Source organism: Rhinopithecus bieti, unplaced genomic scaffold (genome assembly GCF_001698545.2).
Source record: "Rhinopithecus bieti isolate Rb0 unplaced genomic scaffold, ASM169854v2 scaffold_68671, whole genome shotgun sequence".
Classification (NCBI taxonomy): domain Eukaryota; kingdom Metazoa; phylum Chordata; class Mammalia; order Primates; family Cercopithecidae; genus Rhinopithecus; species Rhinopithecus bieti.
This window is the reverse complement of record NW_016827678.1, coordinates 823,387-830,241: the sequence shown is the minus strand read 5'-3', so window position 1 is coordinate 830,241 and position 6,855 is coordinate 823,387.

Genomic DNA, 6,855 nt, shown 5'->3' with positions numbered 1-6,855 from the left:
AGGGAGGGAGGGAGGGAGGGAGGGAGGGAGGAAGGAAGGAAGGAAGGAAGGAAGGAAGGAAGGAAGGAAGGAAGGAAGGAAGGAAGGAAGGGTGGGTCTATAAAATGCCTGAAAAGGAATTCAAAATAATGACGTTAAAGAAGTTTGATGAGACAAAGAAGTGCTAAAATAGCATGTAGATCATCTAAGAAAGAGCATTGGAATTCAGCAGAGAAATGATGGAAAACTCCTACAGCAAGGAAGGAGAGAAAGACAAGGCAGCTTGTCCAACTGGGATGAGCTGGCAGCTTAATGTACCCTGTTAAAAAAAAAAAAAAAAAAAAAAAAAAAAAAAAAAAAAAAAAAAAAAAACATTAGCAATACAAAGCTCTCTGCTTTCTAGAAAGTATTCTAGAAAAACCATTTTATTATAGAAAATTACTCACTTGACCATAGTAACTAACTAAGTATTAATGTCATAATATTTGGAGTTTGGAATCCAGCAAAATTAAGATATATATGAAATATGGCATAAGACAGTTTGTCAAAAAGAGATCAATTTTTCACATTGAAAGTTTTAAATGTGGCCGGGTGAGGTGGCTCACGCCTGTAATCCCAGCGCTTTTGGAGGCCAAGGCGGGCGAATCGCCTGACGTTGGGAGTTCAAGACCAGCCTGACCAACGTGGAGAAAACCCGTCTCTACTAAAAATGCAAAATTAGCTGGACGTAGTGGCACATGCCTGTAATCCCAGCTACTTGGGAGGCTGAGGCAGGAGAATTGCTTGAACTTGGGAGGTGGAGGTTGCGGTGAGCCGAGACCGTGCCATTGCACTCCAGCTTGGGTGAAAAGAGTGAAACTCCATCTCAAAAAAAAAGAAAAAAGAAAATGTAAAATGTTCTAACTGCTGAGCCAGTGCTTGGTGGTGCTAATGGTGTATTGATAATGATGGTAGTGGTGGCATTGGTGGTGGTGGCTTTTTTAAATTTAAATTTAAATTTTGTTTTAATTTTAAATTTTAAGTGGGTATTTTTTCCAGAGGATTCATCCTGTTCTTGCGGGAGATACTACCACAAAGCAATGCTTCCTTCTCATGGAATCAGATGACTTAATAGATTGTGAACAGTATCTCTTATTCTTCAACAATATATTGCAAGAATCTCTATGTTCCTTCCAAGGGTACATAATGCTAAGGGAAAAAGAATACATAATGCTTGTAAAATCATTATGAAATAGCCTTCTTTTTGTCTATAAAGTATGCTTGCTTGTCTTTTATATATAATATATAAATATAACATATAAAGATATGTAAATGTGTATATATATCTTATATATTGTGCATATTAAAGTATTTATTATATTAAAAATAAGAGATTCTGAAGGACTGAGAATCTCCCATGGGTTTCTGCAACTATTTCTCTCTACTCCCTCCTATACATGACCTCAGATCCCAGCTGTTCTCCATTCCTGTTGAAAAAACCAAAATTTCCCAAATCCTGGCTGCTGATCTGCACAAATTATTGGTAGGAGAAAATCCTTGACTAATTCTCCAAACTACCTAAACTTCAATTGACCCTGCTAAACCACTATACAAATTCTGTTCTTCTTCCCCAAGTGAGCATTGTTGAATAAAATTTGCATAAAATTTATGCTAACAGAGCTCTGGGTGGTTATTGCCTACAGTGGAGAGAGAGAGAGAAAGGAAAAGAAAAGAGAAACATGTTCTCTTCAGTATACTGAAGGAGGAAAGAAAGTTTTGATTGACTAAATATCACCCTGAGTCTACAATTTCTTCCCCCAAACAGCAAGACAGAATACTTCCCTCAAAAGGAGCATTGTTACAGATGCAGGTGGAGACTTGGCTAATGGTAGTTGACTTGTAATCTGACCTCTCTGACCTTGCAGGCAGACTTGGCTAATGGTAGCTGACTTGTAATCTGACGTCTCGCAGGCAGAGACTTGGCTAATGATAGCTGACTTGTAACCTGATCTCTCTGACGAGTGCGGTCGCTCATGCCTGTAATCCCAGCACTTCGGGAGACCGAGGCAGGCGGATCATCTGAGGTTGGGAGTTCGAGACCAGCCTGACCAACTTTGAGAAACCCTGTCTGTACTAAAAATACAAAATTAGCAGGGTGTTGTGGCACATGCCTGTAATTCCAGCTGCTCGGGAGGCTGATGCCTATTTTAGACCTATTTAAAGACACCTGCCTCAGACTCAGGGAAGTAAGCATGCAATATCTGAATATACTTGGGGGTAAAATGGAAGAAGAACCCTGTAGACCAGCCAATAGCAGCTTTATTTCAATAAAAAAATTAAAATAAAACAAAGAAAAGAAAAGGTCTAGCTCAGAAAAAATATGAGTCTACCCTACTTTAGGTGGAAGAAAAACACGAAGTCTAAAAGAAGCTGTGTCTCCGGGACCCCAGGTACCCCAGCAGGTGATATAGAATGTCTGAAAATATAAATTCCTTGGACATAATGGTGTATCCAGACAATCTCATTATATTTGGTAAGTCTTTGGAAGAACAGGAGATGAGACTTTAAAAGCAGTAGGCCACCTCAAATAGGTAAATCTTAAACTTTCCCTTGACAATCCCCAATTGTACTGTACCCCTGTGAGGTATATGGGGGCACAAGTATCTCAGCAAACACAGACCCTTGGAAGAATTCTGCTCAAACACTGCCTCTGTCCCATTCGCATTAGAGAATTGGAGATGTTATGGGAGTTACATATGTTTGTTTGTTTGTTTGTTTGTTGTTTTTAAGGATTTGGATTTGGAGGATGAAGGCTCTCAAAGTGAATCAAAGGATCCATGACAGCTCCCCAGAGGGCACAGAGAAGTCTAACCAGGACCTCAATTAATTCATAAGGTACTGGGTGAGCCTGGAGAGGGCACATCCCATGAGGTTGGCTGCAACACAGTGTGTGGTAACAATGCACTTGCCTTAGACACCGCATGGTCCTCACTGCTAAGGGATTTCTTGTACTTTGTAATACTAAAAGAAGATCAGTTTTTTTCCAACCTTGCATAGCTACTCTAATTCCCCTTTTACTTTTCCTAACCTTGAGAAGTTTCTAGCTCCAGGAAGAGAGAGAGTATATGTATATCTATATGTCTGTCTGTTTTGGTTTGGGGAATGGAATGGTCAGAGAAACCTGCCACATTAGTGGAGACCTCTCTACCCACCATAGAAAGGAAGTGAAGTATCAGTGGGCATGGAGAGACAAAGAGAAAAACTTATAAATGAAACAGATTAGGTTTAAAAAGTTCCTATGTAAGGTGAGAGATAACTATCAATTATGAAGGACTGCCAAGCAGATGTGAGAGTCTAGGCTGCAAGTCAGAACTGTATACAGGCCTAAGTGGTGTAATTTTCTCTAGTAGCTCTCAAGAGCACAAGTATAGGCATGAAGAAGGCAATTAGATCTGGATTTAGAATTTTTCCATTGGATGCAACTGAAGGGCAAGGAATCAATGGAATGTTGCAGCTTTCCTACTTCTGCTGTTTGGTGAGCAGGAGGGAGTGGTGCCCAATGGCTTCTTCACTTCTGTAGTTCGGCAAGTGGGAGGAAATGCTACAGTCCTTTTACTCCTGCCACCAGCTGCTCAGTGAGCTGGAGCACTATAGTTCCTGGGCTCCTGCAGTTTGGCGAGTTCTGGGTTCTTGTCCCATGATCAAGAAGAATAAGGCAGATGGACACTGGAGAGTGAGTAAAGCAGAGTAGGATTTGCTAAGCAACAGAAAAAGCTCTCAGCAGAGAGGGAATCCAAAAGATGGTTGCTGGCTGCAGGGCTAAGTTCAGGGTTTATATGGACTGGGAAGGAAGGAGGAGTGTGCTGACTGGTCTGGGGGCTGTTTGGAAAAAACACCACTCACAGAGAGACACGATGATGTAAAAAAACCAACTGAAGGCAGAAGTGAAGGCTCGGCCCACAAATGATGGGAGGCTGGAGTGACGTTTCACTCTATGCAAATGAAGACTCAGCCCATAGCCAATCACAGAAAGATGGGTATATGGTGAAAGGTAAGGACCAATTGGAAAGAAGCATGCCAAATGGGAGTGGGAGTCCTCATTCTGGTCTGTGGATTCTATCCAGAACTGGCATCTCAGTTTTCAAGCCTTAGACTATCCTCGGCTTCAAGGTTGAGTTTCACCAGGGACCCATCCCTGCCTGCCGAGGAATTCACCTGCCTTCCATGGCTATTAAGAGGAAAATATCGACAGTAAAAATTAAGTTTGTTTTGGATCAGGGAATGTAAGTGATGTAGAAAGAAAATAAAAAGGAAGAAAATAGAGAAAACAGAGGCTGAAGGTTGTAGTGAGATCAAAGAGCAGATGTATTAGGGGAAACCAGGTGGGGCATTTTGAAGAGTAAATGACTTTGATAAGAGTGAGGTGTTTGAATTTATACTGTTAAAGGTGGTTAGGGTAAAATATACTATTCTTTCCACTCTTCTTTGAAAAATTTTGTAATTAAAAAATGATATATCAGGTGGAGCACTTTCTGATATTGAACTGAAATCTGCCACATCCTTCATTAGTGGGGACCTCTCTACCCACCATAGAAAAGAAGTGAAGTATCAATGGGCATGGGGAGACAAAGAGAAACACTTATAAATGGAATAGATTAGGTTTAAAAAGTTCCTGTGGAAAGTGAGAGATAACTATCAATTCTCACTTTGGGTCTTGGTAAGAGCTATGAAAATGGGTGACTGAAGAGTGAAGCTGAAGGTCACTGGAGTTCTGTCTGTGAGAGTCTTAGAACAAGAAAAAAGCAGATATCCACTTAAGCTAATTTAACTGAAAACAGGGTAGAGTGGGCTGAACTGTGTCCCCACAAAAGATATGTTGAAGTCCTAACCACCAATACTTGTGTGATTGTGACCCTATTTGGAAACAGAATCTTTGCAGATGTAATCAAGGTCAGATGACGTCAGCCTGGATTAGGGTGGGCCATAAATTTACAACTCGTTTCTTTATAAGAGAAGAAGAGAAAGGTGCTGATAGAGAGACACAGAGGACACACAGGGACGAAGGCCATGTTAAGAACAGATTTAGAAATTGAAATGATATAGCTACAAGCCAAAAAGATGCCGAGAATTACCTACAACCACCAGAAGCTAGAAGACAGGCACAGAACATACATTCCCTCAGAGACTCCAGAAAGAAACAACCCTGGCCAGGCACAATGGTTCACACTTGTAGTCCTAGCACTTTGGGACACTTTAGGGGGCCAAGAAGGGAGGATCACTTCAGGCCTGGAGTTTGAGACCAGTATAGTAAATACATGAGCTGGTAACATAGTCTTTTTTTTTTTCTTTTTGAGACAGGATCTTACTGTGTTGTCCAGGCTAGAGTGCAGTGGTGTGATCACAGCTGAGGGCAACCTCCACCTCCTGGGGCTCACGTGATCCTCCCAGCTCAGCCTTCTGAGTAACTGGGACTACAAGCGTGCACCACCACACCCAGGTATTTTCTTATTTTTTATTTTGTAGAGACAGGGTCTCACTATGTTGCCCAGGCTGGTCTCAAGCTCCTGACCTCAAGTGATCCTCCCTTCTCAGCTTCACAAAGTGATGGGATTACAGGTGTGAGCCATCACACCTAGCCAAATATGTTTACATACAAAAATACTTACCATTGTTTTACAATTGCCTACAGTATTCAGTATAGTAACATGCTGTTCAGGTTTGTAGGCTAAGAATGATAGGCTTTATCATATAGCCCCGGTGTATAGTAGGCTATACCATTATAGGTTTGTGTAAGTACATTCTATGATGTTTGCACAATGAAGAAATCAACTAATGATGCATTTCTCAGAACATATCCTTGTTGTTACGTAACACAAGACTGTACTTCTATATGACTGGTAGAGCAGTAGGTTTGTTTACGCCAGCATGACCACAAACACTTGAGTAATGCCTTGCAGTATGATCTTACAAGGGCTACGATGTCACTAGGCGACAGAAAATTTTCAGCTCCATTAAAAATCCATGGGACCACTGTAATACATGCAGTCTGTCATTGACAAAAACATGTGACACATGACTGTATTACCATGTCATAGATTGAAATACATTTGGTTCTTGTTATTCATGGTAGTTTTGTTTCACAGTCATCAGGAACCCTAAATTAGTGAATGAAGAACAATTGTCCCTGGGGGAAATATGAGCCTTTCATCAAATATTTTTGTCAACCAATCAATAACATATAACATTTACACATGTAAATATATATATATAACATAAACAGGCATACCTCAAAGATATTGAGAGTTCATTCCCAGACCACCACAATAAAGCAAATATCATAATAAAGCAAGTTACAAAAATTTTCCTGGTTTCCCAGTGCATATAAATGTTATTTTTAAAAGTACATACCTTAATTTAAAAATACTTCATTGCTAAAAAAATTGCTAACAATCATTTGAGCCTTCAGCGAGTCATAATCTTTTTCCTAGTGGAAGGTCTTGCATTAATATTAATGACTGCTGACTGATCAGTGTGGTGGAAGCTGAAGTTGGCTTGGCTGTGGCAATTTCTCCAAATAAGACAACAAAGGAGTTTGCCACATCAATTGGCTCTTCCTTTCATGAAAGATTTTTCTGTGGCATGCCATGCTGTTTGATAGCATTTTACCCTCAGTAGAACTTTAAAAATTGGAGTCAGTGGTAATTTGTTACTAAAGTAAGAGGAAAATAATTCAGCTAGTGATGATTGCCCCTCCCTGAGCCAACTGCTTTAATCATGGTGGGGATGAGGGGTGCAGTCCATTGGCCAGGTGTGGGTTATATGAACCACTCCCAGAATCAGGATTGGGTAAGTCCAGTGAAGCCAAATGAATGGTATGTTGGGATGGAATGAATCTTC